Below are 16,866 nucleotides of genomic sequence, written 5' to 3'. Positions count from 1 at the left end.
ATCCTCCTCAGCCATCCTCTTCCTAGAGGACATAGATGAGCCAGAGACAATACTTCCCACCTCAGATAAGGGGTTGTCTTGATCCATAATCTTCTGTAGCCACAGAAGTAGTCGCCCTACTCTATCTCTGAGGGTTTTCTGAGGGAAGGTCCTGCATATCTTACAATCTCTCACCTGGTGATCAGGATAAAGGCAATAAATGCACTTCTTGTGGGGATCTTCAGAAAACAGCCGGAGCGTCCCACAAGAGTCACAAGCTCTAAAGAGAGATTTCTTTGAAGATGACATCTTGAAAGAAGAAATTCCAGAAGAATAGAAGAGTACTGAGCAGACTCCCTTCACACGACGTGCGGTAGAAAATCTGAGAGCCTCAGCCTCTGAGGAGAGCATTCTAGAGGGTGCTGTCACCTGATTGGCTGCAGTTTGGACTATATATAATGACTTGGACAAGTCGCAGATGTGGAAGTTTTTTTCCTTGTAGTTTATGACTACTTTACTTCCTGGTTCTAGGTTACCTATGTTATGGTTATTATGTGCATAATTACTGCTTTTTTATGTACCGTGGGACTCCCACTCCGACGACGGGGAATGATTCAGGCATGTGAATCTATGAAAGATACCCCAATACTGGAGAACTAGGTATATCACGCCGAGTAGTTGAAGTAACTGAAAAGTAATCCAAAAGTAATCTCAATGCATTCTCAACTGTTTTAAAAGCAAATACAAGGATAGTGTACTGACCACAGCTGGGCTGGGCCACCACTTCTGTTGCCTTGTCCTGGCTCTATACTTCAAACCAAAGGCAAGAGTACTTATGAACGGAGCTCTATAGGAGATCTTGCCGATCAGAAAGGGGACAAGGCAGGGATGCTCCCTTTGCCCCTCCTCTTTGACCTGGCGATGGAGCCACTGGCATGCCTCATTCAGGCAGACGAATGAGTACGAGGCTGGAAATGAAAGGGCACCCACGGGGACAAGATAGCCCTGGAAGGGACCAGGGCAGACGACGACCTGCTCTTTCTAGCATACCCGGAGCAGTCTGGGCTAGATGCCTACAAATCCTACGTACCTTTGAACAAGTGTCAGTATTGCACCTAAACCCTGCCAAATTGACCTTAGTGCCCCATCACATATCAAGGGAATGCTTCGACTGGCAGTCAACCATCCCCATACAGGGGTAATCGTTCAAATACCTGGGGATCTGGGTCGCGTTGCTCCCAGAATTGGCATGGTCACTCAACATCACCTCATTGGTTAAGAAAGCCAAGAAGGACCTCGAAAGATGGCAAATTCTGCCAATCAACCCCCTAGGGAGAATAGCCCTATTTAAAATTATGATTCTCCCTGGCTTCTTGTACATTATCCAGAACACCCCATCATTCCACCTTCCACGCAGCTGGTTTAGGGAACTAGACAGTATTGACACAAGAATTCTCTGGGGAAACTCGAGACCATGAATGGCCCTCGCCCACTGCCAGATACCGCCTTTCGAAGGAGGCATGGGTATGACCAATCTTTACCTTTAATACCTAGCAACTTGGTTGCTCGTTCTGCACAACTGGTTTAATGCTGGCTGGTCCGACCCAGCCTACAGGGTCGAGCTGGAGGACCTGGGACTACCACGAGTCCAGACGATGCACAGAGGTCCAATGCCCTACCAACGGTGACTCGAGTGGTCCTGCTAGCCTGGCGCTCCGCCTTACGCCACACCCGCTGGGACAACAAACTGACACAGCAGACACCCCTCTGGCAGGGTGCCTGGCTTAGCGAAGTGGGGGCTATAGAAGGCTTCAGGAGGTGGGACCTTATTAGTATCTCACAATTGGGAGATGTGTGGGTAGGGGATCACGTACGTTCATTCCATGACCTACAAACTCGCTACACTCTTCACCCATCACAATGCTATAAATATCTGCAACTATGCCACGCTCTTAGCGCACATGTACCGATAGGCATAACACTGCCACAGTTCAGCCCAATGGAAACGCAGATCATGATGGGGGACCTAAGAAAAGGAGGGCTATCGAGGATATATCACTCCCTGACCGACAACAGCCCAACAATACTTGACCCGCTCAGACTCAAGTGGGAAGCATGGTTGGATCCGCTAGACCACGAGGACTGGCGTGATGCCTTGATGGCTCCTAAAACATTTACTATCTCAGCCAGCTGTACTACCTTCACTGTGCGGATCTCACCCCCAGTCGCCTCCATCGGTCGGGCCTAAGAACCACCCCATCTTGTACATGATGTGGGCTAGAACCAGCAGACTTATCAAATGGAGGCATTGGTTTCTGATCTGACGGACGTCCTTGGCTAGGAGCTGCCACACAAACCCTTGAACCTAGTCCTGGGTATTATGGACAGCCTGGACGGGACCAGGGCAAACAAACTTCCTGGGCACGGCCACCATGGTGGCCAAGCAGGGTATTGCCCCCGCATGGAAGAATTCTACCCCACCCAGCGTAGCCAAATCATGCAAAGGCTGTTAGATTAGGTCCGCTATAGCTTTCGCAATGTTGTATCTTAGTTAGCATTCGCTACACCATTTTCCTTCTAGGCACCATTTTAGGCTGTTCGAAACTGATCTTGTTGATTTCTGAGAAATGCCCTTTGCCAAGTTTTGTTACGGAAATGTTAGGTTTTGTCTCGGTAATGAGTAAACTGTTCATGTCAGTGCATAGCTTTCTCACTAGATAGAGGCCCTCTCCCACTTGTCTGGTGACGGGCGCAGGGTGAAATAAACTTGGATTGTGTTAGGTTGTGTAAGATACGAGAACCGAAACCTTTTTTTGTACTTCACAGTCCAGCTGCATCTGCCTGGAAAATTCCACAGTGGGTGTGTCTTTGCCAACTTATGAAATGTACATACTGCATCACTATGCTTGCTGTTTTTAGTTCCCTCTGGAGCACTCTCATGGACTGTACCGATGGGGCTCCACTCTGTGTATATGAATAAACAGATATTGGTTTATATTCTCCACTGTGTGACCGACTCTTCATTTGGTACAGAAGGCGAAGAGATGGTCATCAGTGACACAGGTGGTCCTAGCGGGTCACTTACTTCAATTGGTGTCCGAACAGGGACTCCTTCGGGTTATTGACCCACGCCTTTTCGCGGACGGAGGGGAGGATATCATCAGGTTGGACTGACGACTCAGGGATCCCTTCATGAAGAGCTTTGTTTCTGGCAGCTGCTGCCTTTGTCCCACGGAGGGTGCCTCGCCCAGCGGTCATCCCGACTGGAGTCTGGAACGGCAAAACCCTTGATCTGACTGGTCTGAAGAGTCGCCAATGGACTCTTTTTTGGTTCTATGTGGATATGGTACCTTTGTGGTTTGAGTGTGTTTCAGTCTAAGGACTGTTTTGATGAAAAGTGTTTGCAAATACTTTGCCATGTAAAATAACCCCATTTTTCTTTCGCAATGCCTGGTTTTAGCAAGATTTGGAGTTTGTGTTGTTGTTTCTCTGCAGATGCTCGGTTGGAAGAACCTCCGCCTGCGCCTCCTGAAGCAGCCCTAACTATGATATGTATGTGAAACATGGACTTGGCCCTAATATTTTTAGTACATTATGGCACAAAAATACGAGGGACAATGCTGAGTTGCGGAGGCCTTTGACAGGCTCTTTTGATGAACAGAAGACTAGATTTCTCCAGGAACAGTTGTTTAAGAGACGCAGTAGACAGTCTGTTTGACTCCCTTCGAACTTGGCAGAAGAAGGCCAAACAATGGCGGTTAAAGATGGAGAGACGCGCACGGAAAGGGAGGATGCAAACCCTTACACAGACATCTGTAGCGTATGACAAAGAAAAACCTGGGACAGGACTAGACTGTGAAGATAGGAGATTTTGGATGCATATTGATAAGTCTTACGTGGCCAAGGAGGAAGAGGATACTTTCGTGGAAGCTCTGTAAGATACCCGACCCCCATCCCCTTATGCCTCGCAAAGGATATATCCTGTGGTCATCCTCAGCCACAGCCAACTGCCCAAGGTGCACAGTCTCTACAGCTGTTATACCCAAGGCTCAGGTTACTGTGCCCCCTACTCTTTCTTCTCCCTCACCATCTTAGACTACAGTGACATCTGTTACATCTGTTACATCTACTGCTCCGGTTTCCGTGCCCTCTATTCCTTCTTCTCCGGTACAATCTCTGAACACAGTCCTACCTACTACTCCTGTTTCGGTTATTTATCCTCCATTGTCTTTGGGTACTGACAAACAAGTTACTTACCTTCAGTAACGATATATCTGTAAGAGACATAGATTAGTTATAGATTCCTTACCTTTAGAATTACCCCAGGCGTCAGACAGGATCCGGAGAATTTTTTCGTCAGCAGTACCCCTGCGTGTCTAAAGGTGGTGTCGGTCGGCTCCGCGTTTGTCGTGGGCGTCGTGGTCGCCGGAATGACGTTGCGGTAGCTACTTAGACGCCGCCCTGGCGCGTTGACGTCCGTTCTTTTACACGACATTCCACGCCAGAAACTCAGAGTCATGCAAGACACTGAGCACTGCTGCACAAAACTAGGGCCCTGAAAAGGATTCCGTGACCCTAGAAGTCAGTTCGAAGTACAGGGAGAATGGGTGGGGCAGTAAGGAATCTATAACTAATCTATGTCTCTTACAGATTTAACGTTACCGAAGGTAAGTTCCTTGTTCATCTGATACAGACAATTATTTATAGATTCCTTACCTTTAGAATACATACCCCAGAAATACCAACCCCGGAGGTGGGTCTGCGAACCAAGTTCACACCAGAAAGTCCTCAAGAACAGAACGGCCTAAGAAGCTGTCTCTTCGGACTTGGCTGTCCAGGCAGTAGTGTTTTGTGAACGTGTGCAGAGAGGTCATTGAGGGGGACTCCCTGTCCCAAAGCAGGGGTATCTGCCGTAGGCCTAGTGGAATGGGCGCTCAATCCCACTGGAGGCTCCTCCTTTGCCAAAGAGTAGCAAGCTTTGTTCACAAAACAACCCACCTAGAGATGAACACTTTGTGCAAGGCCTTACCTTTTTTTGCGGCCACAAAGCCAACAAAGAGCTGATCATCCACCCGGAATTGCATGGTGCGATCCAAAAAAAATGAAAACGCACATTTTGGATCCAGCAATTTACAACAGGGGACTTGAAAAGAGAAGGCTGATAAGGAAGCCTAAGAAAGGCTGAAATGGCTGAGAGATAGCCCTTAAAGTGCCCAGAACAGAGCCCTTCTGGGCCTAAGAAAGGAGGAACAAGAGAACCTCAGAAAAAGGGGCAGAAAGGGGCTCCACAGCTTTTGCTGCGCACCATGCCACAAATTTGTTCCATTTGCAGGGGCATACCTCTTAGTGGAGAGACACCTGGCTGCCAAGATAACAGCACAGACTTCGGGAGGACGGTCTAAGGCTGTCAACTGTCGCCGCTCAATCTCCACGCAAGGAGGTGGAGGCTGAACAAGTTTGGGTGGCCCTTCCTATGCTTTTTAAAAATTTTACAGTGTTTTATATAGTGCGAACTTGACCCGAATTGGGTATCGGAGCGCTTTACAGAGCACCAATTGCATTACATGAGAACACATTCATTTTTGTTAGGCACGGGGAGATTAAGTGATTTGCCCATAATCACAGGATGTTCAGCGTCATTGCAAAGACTCGAACCTAGTTCCCAGATTTCGAGGCCGACCGCCCTAGCCGCTAGGCCAACTCCTTTCCCCTAATCGATGACCATTTATAACAGCTCGGGATACCACACTCCTTGTGCCCAATTCGGAGCCATAAGGAGGACTTGGGCCGGGTCGCACACGATCTTCAGCACTCTGGGCAGAAGTGGTATAGGCGGAATGGCGTATGGAAAACTGCAAGGCCACTCGCGGCAAAAAGCGTCGCCTTGCGAGTGCCACCTTGGAAATTCCAACGTGCAGAACTGCTGACATTGCCTGTTCCCTTCGGTGGCGAATAGATCTAATCAAGGCTCTCCCCACTGTTGAAAGAGACCTTGCACCACCTCCGAAGACGCCATTTGTGATCCATCATGCACCGGCGGCTGAGTTCGTCTGCCCTGGCATTCAGTGAACCTGCCAGATGTTGAACCACCAGGGAAATGCCCTGATGTTCCAGCCATTTCCAGAGGCGCAGAGCCTCCTGACATAGGGTCCACGACCCCACCCCGACCTGTTTGTTGCAGTACCACATGGCAGTGGTGTTGTCTATGAACACCTACACTGCTCTCCCCTTGACAGAGGGAAGGAATGCCTTCAGTGCAAGTCAGATCGCCTGGAGCTCCAGAAGGTTGATGTGGAACCCAGACTCCGCCAGAGACCCGAGGCCTCTAATCTCCACCTCTCCCATGTGCCAGCCCCACCCCAGAAGTGATGCATCCATGACCACTATGAACTCCGGTTGGGGAAGAAGAGGGATCGGTCGTTGACCCAATCCTGGTTCGTTAGCCACTACTGCAATTGTTGTGCAGTGCCCTCAGATCTGAACACAATCAGACAGATTTCTCTGATGTTGTGCCCACTGGAACTTCAGGTCCCACTGCAGAGCCCGCATATGCCATTTGGCATGATCTACCAATAGGATGCAGGAGGCCATGAGGCCCAGCAGCCTCAGGATCAGTCTGACCGAAACCCGGGATAGAAGCTGAAAGATCAGAATCATAGCCCGAATATCCCGGACTTGCTGCTCGGGAGGATAAGCCCAAAACTGCGTCATGTCCAGAACCGCTCCGATGAAAAGGAGCTTCTGAGAGGAAGTCAGGTGTGACTTCGGCATGTTGATAGTGAACCCCAACGAATGCAGGAGGTCTGCTGTAGTCTGGAGGTGGGAGACCACTGCCAGGGGCGAGCCCGCCTTCAACAGTCAGTTGTCAAGATAGGGGAAGACTGGAACCCCTGATCTGAGCAAATGAGCTGCAACCACCGCCACTTTCGTGAACACCAGAGGGGCGCTGATAAGGTCAAAGGGGAGCACGGTAAACTGAAAGTGTTAGTGGCTTACCGTAAACCGCAGGTAACGCCTGTGGGTCGGCAAGACGGGAATGTGGATATATGCGTCCTGCAGGTCCAACGCTACCATCCAGTCTCCAGGATCAAGGGCAGACAAGACCTGAGCCAGAGTTAACATCTTGAACTTCTCCTTCCGGAGAAAGCGATTGACATCCCTGAGGTCCAAGCTAGGACGCAGACCCTTGTCCTTCTTGGGCACCAGAAAGTAGTAGGAGTAACAACCATGTCCTACTTCTGGCGCAGGAACGCGCTCGATGGCCCCCTTGGCCAAGAGGGACGCAAATTCCTTTTAAAGAAGTGTCATGTGATCCCCCGACATGCGGTGGTACTGGGGTGGCATGGCTGGAGGGGTAGTCTCGAAGGGGAGAGAGTAGCCCCTTCGGACTATTTGTAAAACCCCCCTGTCCGAAGTAATGGTGCACCAGTGGGGGAGGTGATGGCAAATCCTGCCGCTAACTGGCTTTTGATGGGCTTGAAAAACCGGACTAGGAAGGTTTGGAGGCATTGGTGGCTGGGGTGGAGATGGACTGACCCGCCCACTGGCCCACTGAGCCGGCTCGTCGGGTCCCACGTCTGCGGCGAGACTGTTGCTGCGCAGGCCTGTGGCTCTCAAGCAAACGTGTCGGGCGCCCCTTCCGTGGCCACGAAAGGAGCGAAAAGCAGAAGGCGGAGGAGGGCGCGTGGCAGAAAGACCCAAAGACTTGGCCGTAGCCCGCGAGTCCTTAAAGCGCTCCAATGCACAGTCTGCTTTGTTGCCGAAAAGGCGAAGGCCATTAAAAAGCATGTCCATCAGAGTGTTCTGGACATCCCCAGAAAAAACAGTTGTCCTTAGCCAGGCGTGGCAACGGAGCGCCACTGTCGTGGAAATCGCCTTGCCCAGCGAGTAGGCGGTGTCAAGGCCACAACGAATAGTGAACTTGGCTGCATTCCCTCCCTTCAGCAATAGCTTGAGAGAGCACTGTCCGGGCCTCCTCCGGACATTGAGGCAGCACGCGCGCCACCGTATCCCACACAGAGTGGTAATAACGGTCCATGAGGCATGCAGTGTTCACAGACCGCAGCCCTGAACTGGTAGAGAAAAAATCTTCTTACGAAAATGCTCCAGTTTCTTGGATTCCCTGTCTGGTGGAGCGGTAGGGAATGCGCTTGGGGACACAGAGGCTTGGACAACCAAGCAACTCAGGGGTGGGGTGTTGGGAAAGGAAAAGGGTGTCACCCGGGCGTCGGGCCACATTCCTATACACAGGAGTCCCAGTGTTGGGCATGGACCAGGTGCCCAAAAAACGTCCGAAAGTGCATCGTTAAAAAGCAGCAGTGGCTCCGCAGAGGTAGCTGCCGGCTGAAGCACTTCTGTCAGGAGGTTAGTCCTGACGGCCACTGTAGGGTGCTCGAGGTGGAGGGCCTTTGTCCCCTACGCAACACCACTGCGTAACTTTCACCCTCCTCCGTAGCCACGGTAGGAGATAGCATGTTGAGGTCAGGAGAGGAATCAAGACCACTGGCATCCCCAACTCCTCTGCCCAGTCCGGGTCAAACTCACATTGCGCTATGAGAGGGTCCTCAGACCCCTCCCACTTCTCCCCTTCCTCCAGAGGCTGATAAACAGGCCGAAAATAAGGAGGACGGATATAGGAATAGAAATCCCCATCGGAATCAGCGTCTAGCGAAGCCGGAACGGCGCCGTATCTACATCAGGGCTGAAACCGGGGGCGACGTTCTCCGGTGGGCCAGGCGACGTCGGGGGTGGTACTGGTTGGGTCGGTGGAGGTGTCACAAGGTCAACCGGCGTTGAGCAGGATCAGAGCCCGGATCCATGGGGGTCCTGCGGTGCCGGGGCCGGAGCAGACAGATGCCAGAGCCGTCAGCAGTAAAGAGCTAGGACCCCCAGTCGGGCCCGAGGGGCCCAAAGAGGTGAGCCATGGCTGACAGAAATTGCTGCAGCTGGGCTGGAGTCGCCGACGGACCCGGGAAGGGCGGGTAGGCCGGCGGCGACTGCGTAGGCTCCGCCGGAGCAGCAAGGGAGGCACCACCCGCACCCTCAGGCACAACGGGCGAGGGGAAGTCGGAGAGCGATGGTGCTTCTTCGACTTCTTTGAGTGCTTAGTCTTACTTGACCCCGAGTGAGAAGACTTGGATCCCGATGAACGGTGGTGGTGGCCCCGCGACTGGTCCCTCGACCTCCCAGAGGTTGTGGTCACGCTCGCGGCAGTAAAGACAGACGCAGTGCGGGTCTGTCACCGACATCATTCGATGACAGTCCCCGTAGGTCTTGAAGCCGGGCATTCCTACTGCACCAGAAGTCGATCGACTCGAAAAACAGAGACAAAAAGCCTCGAAAAAACTCAGTCAAAAAGTGACTGGGGGTACTGCTCTCCCCGGATCTGCGCTTGCTGGTGAGGAAAAAGAAACGGGGCACACATCCCTGTGTGCCTTGCCTGAAGACACAGCATGCAGTAGAGGTAAGACACCCCTACTGTAGGCCTTACAGCCCTAAGGCAAGGTGCACTGTACTTCATGTGAGGGCCTAACTGCATGAGCAGATTCGTCGCTGTACTGGGCAGTTCGATTGCTGCCAGTGCAACTGAACAGGGAAGCCATGCACTGGGAACTCGTAAAAAAAGACTTTCCCAAGATACATGATGGCTTCAATGAAAATAGGGATCGTTTATATCAAACATTTCATATTGAAGAACCCACACAGATTCCAGTGTTGGATTTTTTAACCCCTTTGCTGCTAGGCGTTTTCTCCCCCCCAAGCTAAGCCTTTTTTTGTCTATTTGGGGTAGTTCACGCTTAGGTCCCTGTAACTTTTAGACCACATAAGGCATCCACGCCAAATCTGTGACCTTTTCTTCCAACACCTTGGGGATTTTAAAGGAACCCAGGGTTTGTTGATTCCCCTGGAGGGGACCCAGAAATTAGCAAAAATACAGCTAAATTTAGTTTTTTCCCTGCAAATAATATCAACAAAGGTTTTGTGGTGCAGAAATCACCATCTTCCCAGCTTTCAGGGACAAATGGACTTTGGTCAGAAAACCGAAGATTTTTTCACAGTTTTGGCATTTTACTAGGACATAGCCTATTTTTGCTATTTTTTGTGCTTTCAAACTCCTTCCAGTTAATGGTAAAAATGGCTATGAAAGCAATGATGGATACTGGAAAGCTATACATTTCTGAAAAGCAGACAATTCTGAATTCAGCAAGGGGTCATTTGTGAAGATCCTTCAAGGTTTTCCTATAGAAACTAACAGCTGAAAATAGGAAAAATTGAAAATGAGTTAAAAAAACAGCCATTTGTGCCAATGTTTTCACCAGTAACTTCTTCTCTTTATGACAGATGTTTGAAAGCAATATACCGTTGCATCCGCTAGACCCCTCTGGCTGTGGGGATATATAGGACTTGTACGTTCACCAAGAACCCGAGGAACCCAGAGCCAATAACTGAGCAGCGTCTTGCAATGGTTTTTTATTCTGTACTGGGTATATAGCAATTCATTTGGGAAAATATAAACAGAAAACTCGGTATGAAAGACACCTATGTATTTCTGAAATGGGAACAAAATATAAAGTTTAGAAACAGTAACTATTTGCATATCTCTGAAATTGTGGGTACCCGTACCGGCATGTGAATTATAGGACATTTTTCAAAGTGAATTCTTTTTTACACATTGTCTTACATTTGGAAGGCAAAAATGCATTGAAAGTCACTAAGTAATAACAGTTGCTCTACAATTCTGTGTTCCCCAAAGTCTTCTGAGAAAAATGGTACCTCACTTGTGTGGGTAGGCCTAGTGCCCACGAGAGGAAACGGCCCAAAACGCAACGCAGACACACCACATTCACAGTGAAAGCTGACACTTTTTTTGCAAAGTGCCTAGCTGTAGATTTTGAACCCTAGCTCTGCCAGCACCTACGGAAACCTAGCAAACCTTTACATTTTTTAAAACTAGACACCCAGGGGAAGCCAGGATGGGGAGACTTGCCAGGCTCTCACCAGGTTCTGTTACCCAGAAACCTTGCAAAGTTCAAACTTTGTAAAAAAACAAAAAAACATTTTCCTCATATTTTTGTGTGGAACCACAGTGCCCGCACAAATGTCCTACCTAACAGTGTTCCCCCTCAGTCTCCAGAGTAAAATGATACCTCACTTGTGTGGGTGTCAAATGCAAAATTGGCTAAAACCATTTTGTTTTTAAATGTAGCGCTTAGAATTCTCGGTGCTATACCTTTAATCCCCATGTTTTGGGCTCTTCCCAGTCAGGGGCCCTTGCCCCACCCACACAAGTGAGGTATCATTTTACTCGGGAAACTGAGGGGAACTCTGTGGAGTAGGACATTGGTGCCGGCATAGCGATTCCACTCACAAATATGTGGAAAATTTGATTTTTTCCAGCTAAATTTGAGGTTTGCAGGGGATTCGGGGTAGGAAAACTTTGGGAGGGGGGGGGGGGGGGGGGGGGCACGCAAGCCATACCTCGCTGGACTCCCCCGGGCATCTTGTTTTTAGAAATGTGTGGGTTTGGTAGGTTTCCCAAGATGGCCGCCAAGCCCCGGGCCGAAAACCCAGGTGACCCCCCCCCCCTTGCAAAACCAGGTTGTTTTGTGATAGGTAATTTTGATGTTTCCTCAATACGTTTTGGGCCCTTGCCTGTCACTGGTACTTGACCCACCCATGCGAGTGAGGTACCATTTTTTAACTGGAGACCTGGAAGAACACTGGGTGGTAGGAACTTTGTGGCTCTATGCAGATTCCAGAACTTTCCCACACAGACATTTGAGAAAATTTTTATTTTTTGCAGCTAAATTTGAGGTTTGCAGGGGATTCTGGGTAGGAAAATGTTGGGGGGTCCACGCAAGCCATACCTCGCTGGACTCCCCCCAGGTGTCTAGTTTTTCAAAAAGTGTGGGTTTGGTAGATTTCACTAGATGGCTGCCGACCCCGGGACCAAAAAAGCAGATGCCCCCTATGTATCTGAAAACGACCTAGTTTTGCAAGGGGGGTCAAATGAGTTTTTGGTCCCGGGCTTGGCCGCCATCTAGGGAAACCTACCAAATCCACACATTTCTGAAAGCTAGAGACCCGGGGGAGTCCAGGGAGGTATGGCTTGCATGAACCCCCAAAGTTTTCCTACCCAGAATCCCCTGCAAACCTCAAATTGTGATGAAAAAAATCAAGTTTTTCACATAGTTCTGTATGGGAAAGTTGTAGGATCACCCGACTGACAAATTTCCTACCACCCAGCGTTCTAAAGACGGTGGCTATTTGTTCGGGGGTGGGGCACTGGTATGCTCATTCTGGGCAGTCCCCACCCCCATGCATAAAAAAGCCAGTCTAATCACTGGCGCCTAGTGGGCTCTTTGATGCCCCCTGGGGGGCAGACGCATCTGTCTCCTGGGGCGGGGGGGAAGACTGTGGCATGATTTGTGGGGTGGTAGGGGCATTGGCAGGCCCATTCTGGGCAGCCCACACTCCTGAATTAAAAAATAAATATTTCCCAATGCCTATTAGGCTTTCTGCACTCCCCCAGGAGGCAGATAAGGGGCTTTTGCCCCTATCTTCGTCAGGCATGGGGAGGGGGGTGGGGGGGAGACAAAGACAGTGGCAATTTATTTCGGGGGTGGGGATTGACATGCCCATTCTAGGCAGCCCCTACGTATATATACAAAAAAATTCCCTGGTGCCTTGTGGGCTTTCTGCCCCCGGGGGGCTGATCAGGGCCTATAGCCCCCATCTGCCTCCTGGGGGGTGCAGCAGAAAGTCTTGTTTTCTTCAAGGGGGGGTAGGGTGGGGGCATTTGCATACCCATTCTCGGCAGCCACCACCACTTGCCTATAAAAAAAATCCCTTGCGTTTAGGGTGCTTTCTGCCCCCCCGGGAGCAGATTGGGGGCAAATGCCCCCATCTACTCTCCTGGGGGGGGGCAGAAAGACTGTCTGTACCCATATTTTATGGGGGGAGCAAAGGCCCTTGCCCAAGGAGCTGCTACCCCCTCCCTGTTGGCTAGTGGGTGGATCCCTGCTCGGGGATCGCCCTCCTGTGGCAATCCCAAAGCAGCAATCCACTAGGGTAGGGTACCAATGGAAAGGGGAGATTCTCCCTTTCCAATGATACCTCTCCCAAGTGTTTCGGTGCTCGGGGGCTGAGATAGCCCCATGAGCACCGAAACAATGAAACTGAAACTAAGTTTCATTTTCATTGCAATGAAGTCAGCGCACCATGCGCGCAATCGGCATTGCAATGAAAATGCAAATTGGACTCGGGAGGTTGAGGAAGCTCTTCCCCAACCCCCTGAGGCCATGAAAAAAAGCTGTCTGTAGCAGAGGGATTTAGTGCCTCTGTTCTCATGACGGAATGGTTCTGTCATGAGCACAGGAGCACTGGTGCTTATGACGGAACCATGCCGTCAGGAGCACCGAAAGGGTCAATACATGCACCCAGAGGTGCCCCCTGAAACAGTACCAACTGCTGGTGGGCTGACTGTTTTTTAGCCAGCCTAATACCAGAGATGAATTCCTGATACCCAAGGGTGAGGGTCTTTGCTCTCGGAAGACCAGAAACCAGGCCTGCTCTGGCAGGTGGTGTCTTCCACCACCACCCACAAGATGACCTGCAGATTAGTCTGCCAAGGCAAGGGAGCTTTAAAACAGCCCCTCTGTAGGTGACTCTGGCTTCTTCCATAGGAGAGGATGCCAACCCCCCCTGTCCTCTTTCCCTTTGGGCAGGAGGACAGGTGGACAAATTAGTTGGATTAGGAGGGGTACCCACATTCAGCCAGCACCAATCCTAGGGTGGGCCCGGTGATGTGGATCCCTGTTGTCAGATTCCTCCTTATTATCCTGAAGAGATTTTACCTGCAAGGGTCAGGCCCACTTCCCACTTCCCAACACATGTGGTCATGTGAGTTTGTAGTAAATGTAAATCCAGTATTTGTAAAGCGCGAACAGCTACCCGAAGGCATCCCGGCGCTGGGGGCCGTCTGGAAGATCAAGCAAGCTATTGCCCAGAATCCCATGGTGCTGGGTTGACCTGCTGCCGGTGCTGGGGATTGAACCGTGAGCCACAGATTCCAGCGTCAGTCGCCCTGGCCGCGGCGTCACACCTCTTCCCTAGTCTCCCTAAAGGTAAGTAGCCCATTAGATACTACCTGGCACCCCCTCTATCGCCCCATAATCCAGAATTTAGGGGAGGCCTTGGCACCAGAGATGCAGATGCTGGCCAACCTTAGAAGAAGCATTAAAGAGACGCAAAAGCAGAGAAGAGGAGAAGAAGCAGCTGACTTGACCTCAGCCCCGCCCGCCTGTTTGCATCCTGCATCGAGAACAGCACCAAAGTCGACAATTCCTGCAGCTGTGACTCAAAAAGCCTGGGAGGACTGACTGCCTTTGAAATTGAGACAAGAGTCTCTCATGGAGTAGCGGAGCTGCTCCCCTGCATCCTTCAGGTCCCCCAACAACCAGTGCGAGGCCTCCTGACTGCCAAAACCCTGACAGTGGAAAACACCACTGCACCAGATGCTCCAACCCAGAGTTGAAGTGTGCCAACGGTGCCTGCATGGTCCCCCAGCCCAGCAGATACAAAGCCCACATTGGGCTTGTCCACTGTAGACTTGCCGAAATCACCTGAAGTGTCTTTTTGCAGACCCCCTCCACTGCCACCACTCTCAGTGACAAAGACCAAAAACCTAAGTATACCTCAGACTCATCACCCCTGGGCCCTGGAGAAGAGAACTGAAGGTGTGCCCCCATGTCCCTGAACTTCACAAGAGTTGAGCCCCCTTGCTGTTTCAGTTCAAGTGGACCCCCAGTCCTAACCTGCAAGACTTTTTGTGATCAGACCAATCTTCCAACGAAGTGAATGGGGCACCTGATGATGTAATGCACCTGGATGCCCCAGAGCCTCCCGAAGTGAGCTGTTGGTGCTGCATTGCACCTTGTCCCATACTCACCTGAAGTCCAGAAGATTGGTCCCGTAAGTCGCTGCTAACTACCTGGATGCTGCGCGAGTTTTTCCTGTATAGCTTAACATTAAGTGGAAGACTTAAAAAGTATCAAAAATCACTTATAATCTCCCGATGTTGGAAAGCACACCTCTGCACCCGGACGCCCCAGTGCCTCCCAAGGTGACTCATTGGTGCCATCTTGGACCTTGACCCATACTCACCTCAAGTCTTGGGCAAGGGTCCCGTAAGTTGTTAAGTAATCTTTCTCTGGTGCCTACACATATATAAATATACCAGGTATTTTTATAAATTAGTGTGGATCTCCTTCTTGAGTTGTGTTGTCATTTATTAATCATTGTGTGTATTTGCACATGTCTTACACTCAACTGGTTTAAGCCGAAGGTTGCTTGACCACACTACCCGTAACAGAGCACTTTGGGATTGCATAGCAAGTCCCTGTCCACTTTTAAGGGAACCACTGGACTCTTTATACAGTATATCAAGTAATTGATACAAGACATAAAAAGCCGGCTTCCTACAACGCCTTTTAATATAAGGTAGCTGCTGCACAGTTCGGGTAAGAGGCTCTGGGCTGGTTCCACATAAGCATATGTGTGCACACACATCCAGGCTGCATGTGTGAGACTACCTTCAAGTGCAGCTCAGTCAGACAGGTAGCCTATCACAGAGGGGACCCTTAAACAACTGGTGCTGACCTTGGATATGCCTTATAATTCGAGTAAGCATTCATTGGATAATAGTGTAGGTCTATAGTGCTTACCGAAAATCTGTGATGCATAATTGTGTTACATATTAACGGTGAAATCTGTAATAAAGTAGTTTCACCCCGCTTAGGCTAACTGGGTCCAGCGAGGTCACAATCTTAGGGTAAACATACAAGTAGAGGTCAGGTCTGGGAAGGGAATGAAACTGCCCAACAAAAATCCAACATAAAACCCAGATGGCTTGACGAAAATGCTCCTGGAGGCCCAAACTTACCACCAGGATAAAAACGACACCAAAATGAAGGCAATGGGGCCTATGGGGCAGAAAAGAGTGCATAGCATTCTGAGGGTATACTAAAAGTCCTCGAGGGTGGGCCATGGCTGCCCCTCCCAGAGTAATCCTTGGCCCCAGGCACCCCGTCTTCATGGACCCAAAGCAACCAGAATTCCCCGGGGGCCCCCATTCGCTGGGGCAGAAGCAAAACTAGAGGGCACTGCCGTGCACAGACCTCACTTGTCCCGGGGGTTTCCATGTTCCTAGGGACCGAACACCAGGGCACAGAGGTTCCCAGGATCCCCTGGACCGCAATTAGTGTATCTCCAACACCCACCGTGCCCATGTCTGGATGGGGGCGGGTACACCAGTCAGCTGTTCCCAACCACATTGAAGAGCAGAGCCAGCTCCCATATCAGGTTCCTCGGAGCTGTGTGCCGAAGTTGGAAGAAAACTGAGGAGGTGGTTCTTTGGGGCTTCCTCTGTGGCCCCGGCAACAATGGTGACACGGGTTGTTTATATGAGCACGTACAGCTGGGATCTAGAAAATGATTGAGGCATGAGACCGTATACGAAAAAAATGAAAAACGAAAGTCACTCATCTAATATGCATATATGCATGGCTTTGGCTGAAGGAGTACCCCAGTATTCTTTGTGGTGCTTGAAAAATATACATAACTGTCCTTGTGATGCTCCAAGAGTGGGCAGGGACACCATCAATGTTTTTAAACACCATTGTAGGCTGCAGGATGAGCAGCAGCTCCCGCCAGGAGTTTGCTCAGTGGCCCCTATCTGCCAGTGAGTTGCTTTAATGCCCCTGGGAGATGTTTCCACTGGTTTCAATGCCTTATGGAGCTTCTACTTTTGTACATCGGCTCTGAAGACCTGGAGTCCTTGTTGGTGGGCTCTATAGCTGCACTAGCAACAATGTAAAGGTAGAAGTA

The 16,866-nt window shown here is 50.3% G+C and overlaps 1 protein-coding gene across 2 annotated transcripts in view; it reads right to left on the bottom strand.

Moving 5' to 3' along the window:
• The window catches only part of DNAH17 (dynein axonemal heavy chain 17), a 14,992,541-nt gene that overhangs the window by 2,850,178 nt on the left and 12,125,497 nt on the right, over positions 1-16,866 (bottom strand). The gene's annotated exons all lie outside the window — the stretch shown is intronic.

Source organism: Triturus cristatus, chromosome 7 (genome assembly GCF_964204655.1).
Source record: "Triturus cristatus chromosome 7, aTriCri1.1, whole genome shotgun sequence".
Taxonomy (NCBI): Eukaryota; Metazoa; Chordata; class Amphibia; order Caudata; family Salamandridae; genus Triturus; species Triturus cristatus.
This window is presented reverse-complemented; position numbering and strand designations above follow the sequence as displayed.